Source organism: Nyctereutes procyonoides, unplaced genomic scaffold (assembly GCF_905146905.1).
Source record: "Nyctereutes procyonoides isolate TBG_1078 unplaced genomic scaffold, NYPRO_anot_genome, whole genome shotgun sequence".
NCBI lineage: Eukaryota > Metazoa > Chordata > Mammalia > Carnivora > Canidae > Nyctereutes > Nyctereutes procyonoides.
This window is the reverse complement of record NW_026575037.1, coordinates 1,084,996-1,098,634: the sequence shown is the minus strand read 5'-3', so window position 1 is coordinate 1,098,634 and position 13,639 is coordinate 1,084,996. Positions and strand designations below refer to the sequence as shown.

The window sequence follows — 13,639 nt, the reverse complement described above, 5'->3', positions numbered from 1 at the left end:
TAAAGATATCCTTTCCTCCTGTCTTCCCAGTATACAGCAACCTCTTCTACCTTGTAGCACAAAGAAGTCCTATTTAGGAGATAAATGCATGAAACTAGAAACACTAGACAAAGATGAGCCCTTCCCCCATTCAAGGCAGCATTCTCTTGGGTGCAAGGGTAAAGCTAAGCTAAAAGAGTTCTCTGCTTTTATTGGCAAAACTCATGCACTCAGAGAAAGGTCTCTTCCTGGCCCAGGCCCATCTCCATAGTTCCAGAAAACTCACTGTCCTCTAGATACGTAGGCAACTACTCTGGGCTGCCTTCATCACCAGCACCACCAACAGTAATTCTGAAAATGACAGTTATTGGTGTCTGTGTTTTGGGAATACCCTTGTTCCCAGAATCACGGTGCTTGTTAGCGCTGGTGGCTTCCTCCTTCTCATTCTACTATCAAAAAGCCAGAGAGGTTATCAGCTTTGGAAAGGAAAGGTCAGCCCAGAAGCCAGGCCATTCAGGATTTTCCCAGTAGATACTATAATGACACTTCTGGGATTATGTTGCTTGAGCCTGGAATATCAAGAAACATGAGAGGGCAGGATGACAAAGGTAGGAGTGCTAGCATGGCAGTCAGTAGACTGTTATTTCTAACCCTATAAGACATCCTTTTGATTCCCCTGGACTAGTCCCTCAATCTATGCTTTTATTCCCCTTCCTCCCTGATCTAGGACCCAGTTCCATCATTTATGATCGATCCCACACCATCTTAGCATGGAATCCCCCCAAAGCAGACAAATATTCATGTGTCAGTAGTTTATCTGAAAAGTTGAAAGGGGAGTGAAGAAGTGAGACAGGGAAAGGAAAGTAGCCAGTGAAGATATCTGCTTTTATGGAGGGGACTGGAGATCAATTCTGTGAGGAAATCCCGGGAAACATCATGAAACATGTGCCTCAGAGGAATCTTGCCAGTGTGTTGAGGAAGAAGCTGAGGAATTTATTCACTCAATCCCCTCAGTCATTGCTTGAGGGTTTCCCTGGGGTGTTATGGACATTCTGGCACTTGTGACCTGTTACAAACTTGGACAGAACATCCTTTACAAGGCAACCCTCAGGCCAAGAGATACAGATCCTGGGCAAAAGCACACTGTGTGTGGGTGTGTGTGGTGTGGGTCAATGTCTTCTTTTCCCCATCTTTCTATTCGATTAAGAAAGAAAGAAAAAGAAGAAGAAGAGGAAGGAGAATGAAAGAAAGTTTACCAAAGGAAAAAAATAAACTAAGAGGGAAGGAGAAGAAAATTTGATTTCACTATTTACTTAGCATCTGCTATGTGAAAGTTACCTCATCCACTTCGCACAGCATTTCTATGACATATGCATTTTATTATCTCCATTTTACAGATGAATATACTGAATTTAAAGAGGTTAAATGAAATCCTCCCAAATCATACAACTGACAGGTTAAGGAGTTGGGATTCTAATTCAGCTTTTCCTTTTCTGCTCAAAATTCTTTTTTTTTTTTTTCAAAAAAAGATTTATTTATTTATTCATGAGAGACACATAGGGAAAGAGAGGCAGCGACACAGGCAGAGGGAGAAGCAAGCTCCATGCAGGGAGTCCGACATGGGACTTGATCCCGGGTCTCCAGGATCAGGCCCTGGGCTGAAGGCAGCGCTAAACCGCTGAGCCACCTGGGCTGCCCTCAAAATTCTTAATAGTTTACTCTTACTTAGATATAGTCTCTTTGATGGAATATGAAGATCCTGGCCCAGGAGTCAAAAGAACAGAGCTCCAGTCCTGGATCTGCCAGTCTTAGTCCCACTGGGGCTCTAGTCACTCCAAAGATTCATTTTCTTTGTCAGTAAATCAAGAAACTAGATTAAATAATGGTTAAGACATCTGCCAGCTCTAACAGCTTAGGATTTTTTCCAACGTTTATCTTCTTTTAGTCTTCTATGCACAATTATATTCCAACTAAACTGGAAAAAATCTTCATTCTCCTTAAACCTCATACTGTTCCAACAACATTGCTCTCCCACAGAGTATCTCCCTACCTAAATCCTATATCTTCCAAATGGTTTCTCTTCCAGAAAGACATATTTTATCTTCCTAGCTAGAAACAAGATCTCATTTCTCTGATGTCTTATTGTATTTTCTTTATATTTTTCTAATATGGCCAAATTCTGTATCTTGTCTGTGAAGTTACCTTATACATAATTATTAATCACCATGTACAGAATAGACTCTGTAGCCAGATTAACTAGGCTATCCTCCCTGCTCCTCCACTTTTTAGGTATGCAAACTTGGGAAAATTATTTCTGTGCTTCAGTTTCCTCTTCAGCAATTTGGTAATAATCACTTTAAACTGTGTTACAGTGGTTTATAAGTTTAAATGAGTTAATATAGATAAAGTGTTTAGAGCAGTTCATAGCCCATAATAACCACTCTACATGCATTTGCTATTATTAAAAATTATTAGCTTTTTAAATTTGTTTTGCTTGTAGTACTTTGCATATGCATATTCTCTTGCCAATCTTGGCTTTTTGAGGATAGGAATTTGTCTCATATGTAGTAAGGACTCAATAAATATTTGACGATTGTGTGTTTATGTGTGTGTGCTATGTATCATTATTATGTTTGTACCTGTCATTATCTTTCTTTGCTGCTTCCCTTATTTATTTTGTTTGTTTTGTTTGCTTGTTTGTTTTCCTCTGAAGAAGTCCTACAGCAGAAAATGTCTTATCATTTGCTGTTTTTATTATGACAATGTGTTTCTATTAAGATCCTTAGAAATTGGGATCCCTGGGTGGCGCAGCGGTTTGGCGCCTGCCTTTGGCTCAGGGCGCGATCCTGGAGACCCGGGATCGAATCCCATATCGGGCTCCCGGTGCATGGAGCCTGCTTCTCCCTCTGCCTGTGTCTCTGTCTTTCTCTCTCTCTCTCTCTGTGTGAATATCATAAATAAATAAATAAATTTTAAAAAAGTCCTTAGAAATTTTTCCTTTGTGGGTTTATCATTTCCTACCAAAACATAGAGCATGTATTAAATGCTTAGGTATGTAATTGGTTGAATGAATAAACACGGGGAATGTGAACAAAAAATATATACTTAATAAATATAAACATCAGTACTTCTCTCTCCACCCAACTACCATGTATGAGATCCTAAAATTAAAACCACTTTCAGTTTTATTTTCTAGCCAAGGATAGACTTTCTTAAGTGTTCATTCAAAATAGAACTAAATCTCCATTATTCTTTTCTGCAAAACTTTCAAATACCTACCTGACATAATGTGTTCCTCTGTGGGTAGAAACTCAGAAGATCTGGGCCACTAGATAGAACCCAGAGTGTTATCTTCAAAACAGTCTAGAATATCAATTGATGATTATTCAAGTCAACATGAATTAGTTTCTTTACAGATAAGATAAACATAACTTTTCTAGGTATTGGTGATATCTTCCCATCATTGGGGGGTACTTTTCAAATTTCCCTTTATTGTTTTTAGCCGGTTGAATTGATTAAATCTGCAATGCTGGCTGAACAGAATATCTTGGTCAAAATGAAGGGAATGAGATGAGTTTGTATGAGAGTCAACAAGTTTAACTAATGTCTCATTTTCTTATAAACCCATGGCTCTATAAACATTGACAGGGCAATGTACTGGTTACCATGGACAATCATAGTTGTATTATTAATAAACTATAACTTCCTTGAAGATAAAGTTTCTTATTCATCTCTAAAAACCCTAATCCCTAGCATAGATGTAGTAGATACTATAGGCTGTCTACCCAAATCCCTTCTCCCCTTTTCCCTTGCCCAGAGACACCCAATTGTGTTTAAGTATTCTAATGCCATCTGCTTGCAGAGACACTGAGCCTCTTTAGCCCTGAGGTAGAGGGGTGGATTTTTATTAATCTCCATAAGCCAATAGTGGTATTTTTCAATCCCTTTGTCAATAGTAAATTAAGGAGTATGTGACACAATTCGGGCTTATGAGAAATGAGGAGAAACCTCTTAGGGACTTTTTGGAGCACTGAGTTTGTTCTTAAAAAGGAACCAAAGAGAGATACCCTCCAACTTAGGAGCTGCATTACTAGGTATTTATCCAAAGGATACAAGCATAGTGATTTGAAGGGGCACCTGCACCCTTATGTTTACAGCAGCAATGCCCACAGTAGCCAAAATAGGAAAGAGCCCAAATGTCCATCAACAGATGAATGGATAAAGAAGATGTGGTATATATATATATATATTCTACCACATGGAATATTACTATAGGAATATTACTCAGCCATCAAAAGGAATGAAATCTTGTCAGCTCCATAGGGATGAAGCTAGAGGTTATTACGCTAAGCAAAATAAGTCACTCAGAGAAAGACAAATAACATATGATTTCACTCATATATGGAATTTAAGAAACAAAACAGATGAACATAGCGGGAAGGAAGGAAAGATAAAATAAGATGGAAATTGAGAAGGAGGCAAACCATAAGAGAGGCTAAACTCTAGGAAACAAACTGAGGATTGCTGGAGGGGAGGTGGGTGAGGGGAAAGGATAATTGAGTTATGAGCATTAAGGGGGGCACTTGGTGTAATGAGCACTAGGTATTATATGCAACTGATGAATCACTAAATTCTACCTCTGAAACTAATTCTTTTATAAATTAAAAATAAATAAATAAGTAAATAAATAAATAAATACCAAAGACAGAGACATTCTCTTTTCAGCCTATCAACACTGCAACCTGCATTTGGTGCCTAGAACTATAGCTGCTATCTTGCATCTTAAAAAGATTCAACCTAAGACCATAAGGAAAACTCTGAGGATGGCAGAACCGTAAGTAATTAAATCTAGCTCCCCGATGACACCTTTGAGCCATTAACTTAACCAACCCTGAAATTCCCCTCCCTGTATACTTCCTGTAAGAAAGAAACTTTTTTAAAAAATATTTTATTTATTTATTCATGAGAATACACAGAAAGGAGAGAGAGAAGCAGAGACACAGGCAGAGGGAGAAGCAGGTTCCATGCAGGGAGCCTTATGTGGGACTCGATTCCAGGTCTCCAGGATCACACCCTGGGCTGTAGGCAGTGCTAAACCACTGAGCCACCGGGGCTGCCCTAAGAAAGAAACTTTTGAGCTGATTTTTCTGTTACTTGTAACCAAAACATCCTAATTAATAGAATTGTGGTATTTGTATGATTACCTAAATAACTTTTTATTATTAATATTAGTATTAATAATACCTAATAATAAAATAATAATAATTTACAACCTATATTTTACTCTGAGAAAACAATGTACTAGGCACTTGTAATAAATTATTTTATGTTATACCAATAATCGATTGAGATAGCTTGTATTACTCTCATTTTACATATAAGCAAACTGAGAGCTAAAAAGAATTAGTAACTTGTTAATAAGTGACAGAGTCCAGGTTTTGAATCTAAGTCCATCTGATCGGATTCCATCATTTTTCAACAACTTTACATTAACCCCCCCCATTAGTTTGTCTTTGAAATTACATTCTGAATAGTTTAATATTATCATCCTCACTTGGATGAATAAGACACCCAATATATTATGTGATTTGCCAAGGGCTACAGAGGAAAGCATTAATTCAAATATCGGAGAAACACAATTCTAAGAAATTTAATATTTCTTTATTGCTACTCCATCACTTTTAGACTGGTACATATTTGATCAGTGTGGTTTTTTCCTAGATAACATAGGTTATCTTGCACAAGTAAACAAAATTGCCATTCAAAAGAGGCACAGAGAAATCACTTACCCATGAGTATTATTTTAATTAGAAAGGGTTAAGAATACATTTATTCAATTAAAAAAATAAAAGACAAGGACCAACTTCCAGGATGATGGAGTAAGGGACATAACAGATTCTCCCCAACAAAAAAGTATGTAACTAGGGAAAATTATTAAAAATGTAAATAAATGGGAGACCTGGGTGGCTCAGTTGGTTAAATGTCTGCCTTCAGCTCAGCTTATGATCCCAGATCCTGAGATGGGACCCACACATCAGGCGCATTGCTAAGCAGGGAGCCTGCTTCTCCCTATCCCTCTGTCTGCCACTCCCCTGCTTCTGAGTGTATTCTCTCTTTCTGTCAAATAAATACATAAAATCTTTTTTAAAATAATAAAAAACTATAAATATAAATAAATAATAGTAATAATTTAAAGTCTCTAGAAGTTATCTTAAGTGCATCCAGCAAATGGAGAAACATTCATTAAAAAAAAAAAAAAAAGAACAAGGGCAGCTCCAGTGGCTCAGTGGTTTAGCGCTGCCTTCAGCCCAGGGGGTGATCCTGGAGACCAGGGATTGAGCCCACGTCAGGCTCCCTGCATGGAGCCTGCTTCTCCCTCTACCTGTGTCTCTGCCTCTCTCTTTCTGTGTCTCTCATGAATAAATAAATAAAATCTTAAAAAAGAAAAAAAAAACAAGAACAAGACAAAACAATCCATGACATCTTAGTAAGAAGAGCAAGAGACTGTAGCATTTGAACCAGGATCCACTCTATTACTGTCCCCACCCCTCAGCTCTGTGTTACAGAAGTTCTATCCCGAATATATGCAAGAGAGAAGATGGAAGCATGGAAGCTCCCTTTTTCCACAACTCAGTCTAGGGCTATGGTTTTATCTTGAGAGGGGTAGGCTGCTATATTTCTCATCCCCTCAACCTCATGTGGCAAAAGCTCTGTTCCAGGCATGTGAATCCAAGAGGGCCAGGGTTCCCTTCCCCTTCACAGCCCCCACTCATTGAGTAGAATCTCTACTCCAAGCATAGCAGGGCAAAAAATGGGAGGCTCCCATTGTCCCTCAATCACTTTGTCTTTAGAACAGTTGTTCTACACCAGGAAAGCAAGCTGATAAGACTAGAAGAAGCTACAGTCTCCCTCCAGTATCTTCTTGTAGAAGAGGGGTATCACTTCAAAAGGAAGAGTTCTCCCTCCCTCTGGTTCATCAGCGCAGAGGCTCCCTACTGGGAGAGGTATACCATTGGCACAAAACTCCACGGCTCTGCCTGAAGAGACTGACAATATTTGTAATAGTGTATGGAGAATGTCATGCTTCAGGGCATTGTCAAAAACAATGGAGAGCAACTGAATGGACATTATACCTTCATAACAGTAGAAACAAGCAGAAGTCTGACAGAAAGAACCAGGGAAATAAACAATCAAGAAGAGTCCTCCTAGGATTATAATCAACTCTGAGTTTCAGAAAGATTGCACACATATAGTAGGCTACACCCACTTAGGACTGATCAGAGCCAGGACATGAGGCAGACTTCAAAACATTCCCATCAAGCTGCACACAAATCAACCAACACAAGGCAGACATATCGTTTGTATTAAGGGAATAAATATAATCTCTGACCAAACCCTGTCTGACAATAAGATACTCTGATTCACAGACAACTCCTAGGAAACCAGGCTTTATTAAAAATAGTCATACACATCTCTGAAAGTCTGAAAGACTGTGTGCATATTCAAGGCCATGTCCTTCCAGGAGTATTTAGAGAGGAAAAATCTAAATTACTAGATTTCAGCTAGCTTGAATGGAGGGGCAAAAATGTAAACTAAAAAATCTAATTGGCCAAGAAGGTTTAAGCACAACTTTTAACCTATAAATGGCTTATGTTGAAGTAAGGGCTATCATTAGGTAGCCAAGCTAAACGATTAAAAAAAAAAAAATAGGGGCAGGACATCAGAAGTTCCCCAGTGTGGAGATAAATAGATTTTGAAGAGTTATGGCAGCTAAGTCACTAAACAAATAAATGCCCAAGCAAACAATGACAAAAATCAAGCCCCTGGGCATGGTAGTGGGGCATCAGTGTCCAGAGTTGTTACTTAAAATGACCAGCTTACAACCAAAGATTATGAGAAAAAAAGAAAAAGAAAATTATGGTCCATGCATAGGAAATAAAGCAAGCAAAAGAAACTGTTTTAAATGAGCCCAAGTGGTAGACTTAGAAGATGATAACTTCAAAGTTGCCATCATAAATATTTTTTAAAAACTAAAGGAAGTCATTTCTAAAGAACTAAATTAGGATAGGATAATAAGGGGATCCCTGGGTGGCTCAGCGGTTCAGTGCCTGCCTTTGGTCCAGGGTGTGATCCTGGAGTCCCGGGATCAAGTCCCACGTCAGGCTCCCGGCATGGAGCCTGCTTCTCCCTCCTCCTGTGTCTCTGCCTCTCTCTCTTTCTCTCAGTCTGTGTCTCTCATGAATAAATAAATAAAATATTAAAAAAAAGATAGGATAATAACATCTCATCAGAGGAAAAAAGATAGAAATTATAGGGGCGGCTCTCTGCTCCTCCCCGTTTGACAGACAGCTGCATCTTCTGGTGCAGTGCCAGCCACATCCCGAGACACGATGGTGAAGTTTGGAGTGAACGGATTTGGCCGTATTGGGCGCCTGGTCACTAGGGCTGCTTTTAACTCTGAAAAGTGGATATTGTCGCCATCAATGACCCCTTCATTGATCTCAACTACATGGTGTACATGTTCCAGTATGATTCTACCCACGGCAAATTCCACAGCACAGTCAAGGCTGAGTACGGGCAACTTGTCATCAACAGGAAGTCCATCTCCATCTTCCAGGAGCGAGATCCCGCCAACATCAATGGGGTGATGCTGGTGCTGAGTATGTTGTGGAGTCCACTGGGGTCTTCACCACCATGGAGAAGGCTGGGGCTCACTTGAAGGGCGGGGCCAAGAGGGTCATCATCTCTGCTTCTTCTGCTAATGCCCCCATGTTTGTGATGGGCATGAACCATGAGAAGTATGACAACTCCCTCAAGATTGTCAGCAATGCCTCCTGCACCACCAACTGCTTGGCTTCTTTAGCCAAAGTCATCCATGACCACTTCGGCATCGTGGAGGGCCTCATGACCACCGTCCATGCCATCACTGCCACCCAGAAGACTGTGGACAGCCCCTCTGGCAAGCTGTGGCGTGACTGCCGAGGGGCTGCCCAGAACATCATCCCTGCTTCCACTGGCGCTGCCAAGGCTGTGGGCAAGGTCATCCCTGAGCTGAACAGGAAGCTCACTGGCATGGCCTTCCATGTCCCCACCCCCAGTGTGTCAGTTGTGGATCTGACCTGCCGCCTGGAGAAAGCTGCCAAATATGACGACATCAAGAAGGTAGTGAAGCAGGTATCGGAGGGCCCCCTCAAGGGCATCCTGGGCTACACTGAGGACCAAGTTGTCTCCTGTGACTTCAACAGTAACACCCACTCTTCCACCTTCGACCCCGCGGCTGGCATTGCCCTCAATGACCACTTCGTCAAGCTCATTTCCTGGTATGACAATGAATTCGGCTACAGCAACCGGGTGGTAGACCTCATGGTCCACATGACCTCCAAGGAGTAAGAGCCTCCTGGACCACCAGCCCCAGCAAGAACAAGAGGAAGAGAGAAGCCCTCAGCTGCTGGGGAGTCCCTGCCCCAACTTAATCCCCCAACACACTGAGAATCTCCTGACCTCCAATTTACATCCTAGACCCCAAGGAAGGGAAGGGACTTGGGGAGCCCTACCTTGTCATGTACCATCAATAAAGTATACTGTACCAAAAATAAAAAAAAAGAAGAAAAAAGAAAGAAGAAAGAAAGAAAGAAAGAAAGAAAGAAAGAAAGAAAGAAAGAAAGAAAGAGAAAAAGAAACTATAGGGGCACCTGGGTGGCTCAATTGGTTAAGTGTCTGCCTTTGGCTCAGATCATGATCCCAGGTCCTGACTCCCTCAGCTTCTCCCTCTGTCCTTCTCCCTCCACTCATGCTCTGTCTCTCACTCTTTCTCTGTCTCAAATAAATAAATAAAAACCTTTTAAAAAATAAATTATAAAAGAGATCAAGTGGAAATTCTGGAGTTTAAAAGCATGATAACCAAAATGAAAATTTTACTAGAAGGGATCAACAGTAAATTTGAGACACCAAAAGAAACAACCAGTAAACTTAAAAATAGGGCAAACAGAGATGATACAAACTTAATAACAGAGAGATCAAAGAATGAAGAAAATAAGGTCTCAGACAAATTTGGGACACTATTGAGAACACTGACAGATACATAATGAGAATATCAGAAAAGGATAAATAGAAAGGGACAGAAAAGATACTCAAAGAAATAATGACTTAAAATTTTTTTTGATTTCTCAAATTTTATACAACAAAATGAAACATTCCACACATCCAAGAAGCCCCATCAACTCTGAGTAGTATAAATACAGAGATCCATACCTAGAAACATCCAAACCTAGTAAAATGTTGAAATATAGGGATAAAAAGAAAATCTTAGATGAAAACCACTCATAATGTAGAAGAGAACAACAATTATAGCTGATATCTTGCCAGAAACAATGGAGGTCAGAAAGGCAGTGGGATGACATATACAAAGTGCTGAAAGTAAAAAAAAAAAAAAAAAAATCCTAACCAAGAATCTTACATTGAGTAAAATTATCTTACAAAAATAAAGGCAAAATAAAGACAGTCCCAGATTAAAAGGAGAAAAAATTCTGAGAAAACTTCAGCAATTTGCTAGCAAATCTGGCTTACAAGAAATGCTATATAGAAATTTACAGGTGGGATAATTGGGTGATGGGCATTAAGGAGAGCATATAATGTGATGAGCACTGGGAGTTATACACAACTGATGAATTATTGAATGCTGTATCTGAAACAAATGATGTACTACATGTTGGCTAATTGAATTTAAATTTTTAAAAAAAATCACAGGCTGAAATCAATTGCTACTAGGTAGTAATTCAAATCCACATGAAAGAACAAAAAGTTCTGGAAGAGATAATTATGTAGGCAACTATAAAAGAAAATATAATGGCATATTTCATCTTATGTCTAATCTTGACTGATTTAAAATCTAATTTTATGATACAATGTGTACATAATTGTGTTTTGCAGCCTGTAATATATAGAAATATAATATAGTTAACAGTAACTAAATAAGGGGTGTGAATAAGAATAAAACTGTATTGAGTAAGAAAATGACACCAGGTGGTAACTTGCATCCACAAAAATAAATGAAGAAAGTCAGAGATGGTAAATAAGATTAATATAAGAAAGCTTATAAATATATACTGGTTCTCTTTTCTTTAATCACCTTTTTTTTTCAAAGATTTTATTTATTTATTTCACAGAGAAAGAAAGAGCACAAGCGGGTCTGGGGAGTGGGGGAGGAGCAGAGGGAGAGGAAGAAGCGGAATCCTTGCTGTGTAGGGAATCAGAAGCAGGGCTCAATACTGGGGCCCCAGGATCATGACCTGAGCAGAAGGCAGATGCTTAACTCACTGAGCCAACCAGGTGTCCCTTCAATCAGCTCTTTAAAAATAGAAATAAGATTACATAAGGTAATAATTAGGAATGTATTGTTGATTTGTAACATAAGTAGGCATAATATGTGTAACAATAACAACACAAAGGTGTAGAAGAAAATGGAGCTTTATAAAAGCAAAATTTCTATGTTCATTGAAATTAAAATTGGTATAAATCTAAGTAGATTTTGGTAAGTAAAGAGAATGTAAATTCTAAAGGAGCCCCAAGGAAAATAATTTTTTTAATTTGATTTAAAGAATAAAGGTCTTAAAATGTTTCAGTGGAAAATAGTCCCTTAATATAAAATAATAGAAGAGAAACAAAAAGGGTGAAAATAAAACAGAAAAAAAGGGAAATAGCAGACATATTACCAATTATATAAATAACAACAATAAATGTAAATGGGTCAAACCATCCAATTAAAAGGCATGGTTTATTAGACTGGATTAGAAAAAACAAATTTTTGTAAATCAGGATTATGTCACATGCTCATTCCTAATTTATCATTGACAAAGGGATTGAAAATACCACTATTGGCTTATGGAAGTTAATAAAAATTCATCCTTCTACCTCAGGTCTGGAGAGAGGCTCAATGTCTCTACAAGCAGATGGCATTAGAATACTTAAACACAACTGAGTGTCTCTGGGCAAGGGAGAAGGGATTTGGGTAGACAGCCTATGGATCTACTATATCTATGCTAGGGATTATGGTTTTTAGAAATGAATAAGAAACTTTATCTTCAAGGAAGTTATAGTTTATTAATAGTTTATTAATAGTTTTTATAGCTTATTAGGTAACTATCCATGGTAACCCAGTACATTGCCCTATCAATGTTGTTAGAGCCATGGGTTTATAAGGAAATGAGACATTGGTTAAACTTGCTGACTTTCATACAAACTCATCTCATTCCCTTCATTCTGACCAAGATATTCTGTTCAGCCAGCATTACAGATTTAATCAATCCAACTGGCTATAGGACACACAACTGAGATTCAAAGAGACAAACAGATTGAAAGTAAAGGATAGAAAATATATTTCAAAAGAGAGTTGGAGTCGTTTTACTAATATCAGACAAAATATATTTTAAAACAAAAAAACATATTACTACAGAGAAATTGCATAATGATGATAAGTTGATTCCATGAGGATTATATAGTAATTGTTAACATATATTCTCCTAACAACTGAGCCCCAAAATATATAAAGTCAATTCTGGAAGACTATCTAGGAAAAAAGAGATAATTTATTAATAATAGTTGAATACTTCAATACTCAGTTTAAATAATGGATAATAAAACTAGGCAAAACACCAACAAGGAAATGAAAGACTTGAATAAGACTGTAGAACAAATAGATGAAACAGACATATGTATAGCACTCGACCCAAGGACAGCATAACATACATTTATCTCCAGCACCATCTTAGATTTGCTGTTCTAAACTTCCTTATTTTAACACAGACTCACCAATTACTATTTTTTGTATTGTATTGTTCCTCTTCTAATCATCCCTTACTGGCATTCTCTTGCATGTTTGAATATTCTCTTCATTTTCGCTGAGCCACCTAGGGGTCCCTTTAAAAAAAAAAGATTTATTTATTCATGAGAAATGGAGATAGAGAGAGAGGCAGAGACATAGGCAAGCAGAGAAGCAGGCTCCTTGCAGGGAGCCCAATGCAGGACTCGATCCCAGATCCCAGGATCACACCCTGAGTGGCAGGCAGATGCTCAACCACTGGGCCACCCAGGGTCTCTTTGCTACATGAAGTACTGGTGTATTTTTAAAACTTCCTTCTCTGGCTGTAGATATTTAGAGTTTCATCAGTGACCACTTGAACGTTTATGTTTTTGATGGACTCCTTCAAAAGGTGTTGGCATTTTGGTCAGTTTAACAATGATTTGTGGTTGTATACTGGATGAAAGATCCACTTGCAACAGTAAAAAATGGTTATGTACCAGATAACAATTTTTGTTCAGGATCTTAGTGTAGACTGGCAACCCCATATCTTAATGCTTTCCTTTTCCTTAGGAAAGCATCTATTTCTAGTTCAACAGGAAGTTATTCAATGCTACTGATCTTTCTATTTTCTGACATACAGTGGGAAAGTGGGAAGGAAATTAGGATGGTAATTATTTTTTGTCAATACAAATATAAGACAGAAAAGAAAGAGAGGCTGCTTTGTTAATTTCAGAGAACTGAAAAGACAGGACCAAGGAGTTCTGGACTGGCACAGCCAGTAAGGTAGATGATGAGAATCTAAGCAGGCCACCAGATGAGGCACCATGCTGAGAACAGATAATCTGAAAGAAATGTACCTTA

General features: G+C 38.5%; 1 pseudogene; it reads left to right on the top strand.

Annotated features, from left to right (window-relative positions):
- The first annotated feature begins 8,369 nt into the window (after positions 1 to 8,369).
- Positions 8,370 to 9,442, top strand: LOC129505941 (glyceraldehyde-3-phosphate dehydrogenase-like; annotated as a pseudogene).
- Positions 9,443 to 13,639: the final 4,197 nt, after the last annotated feature.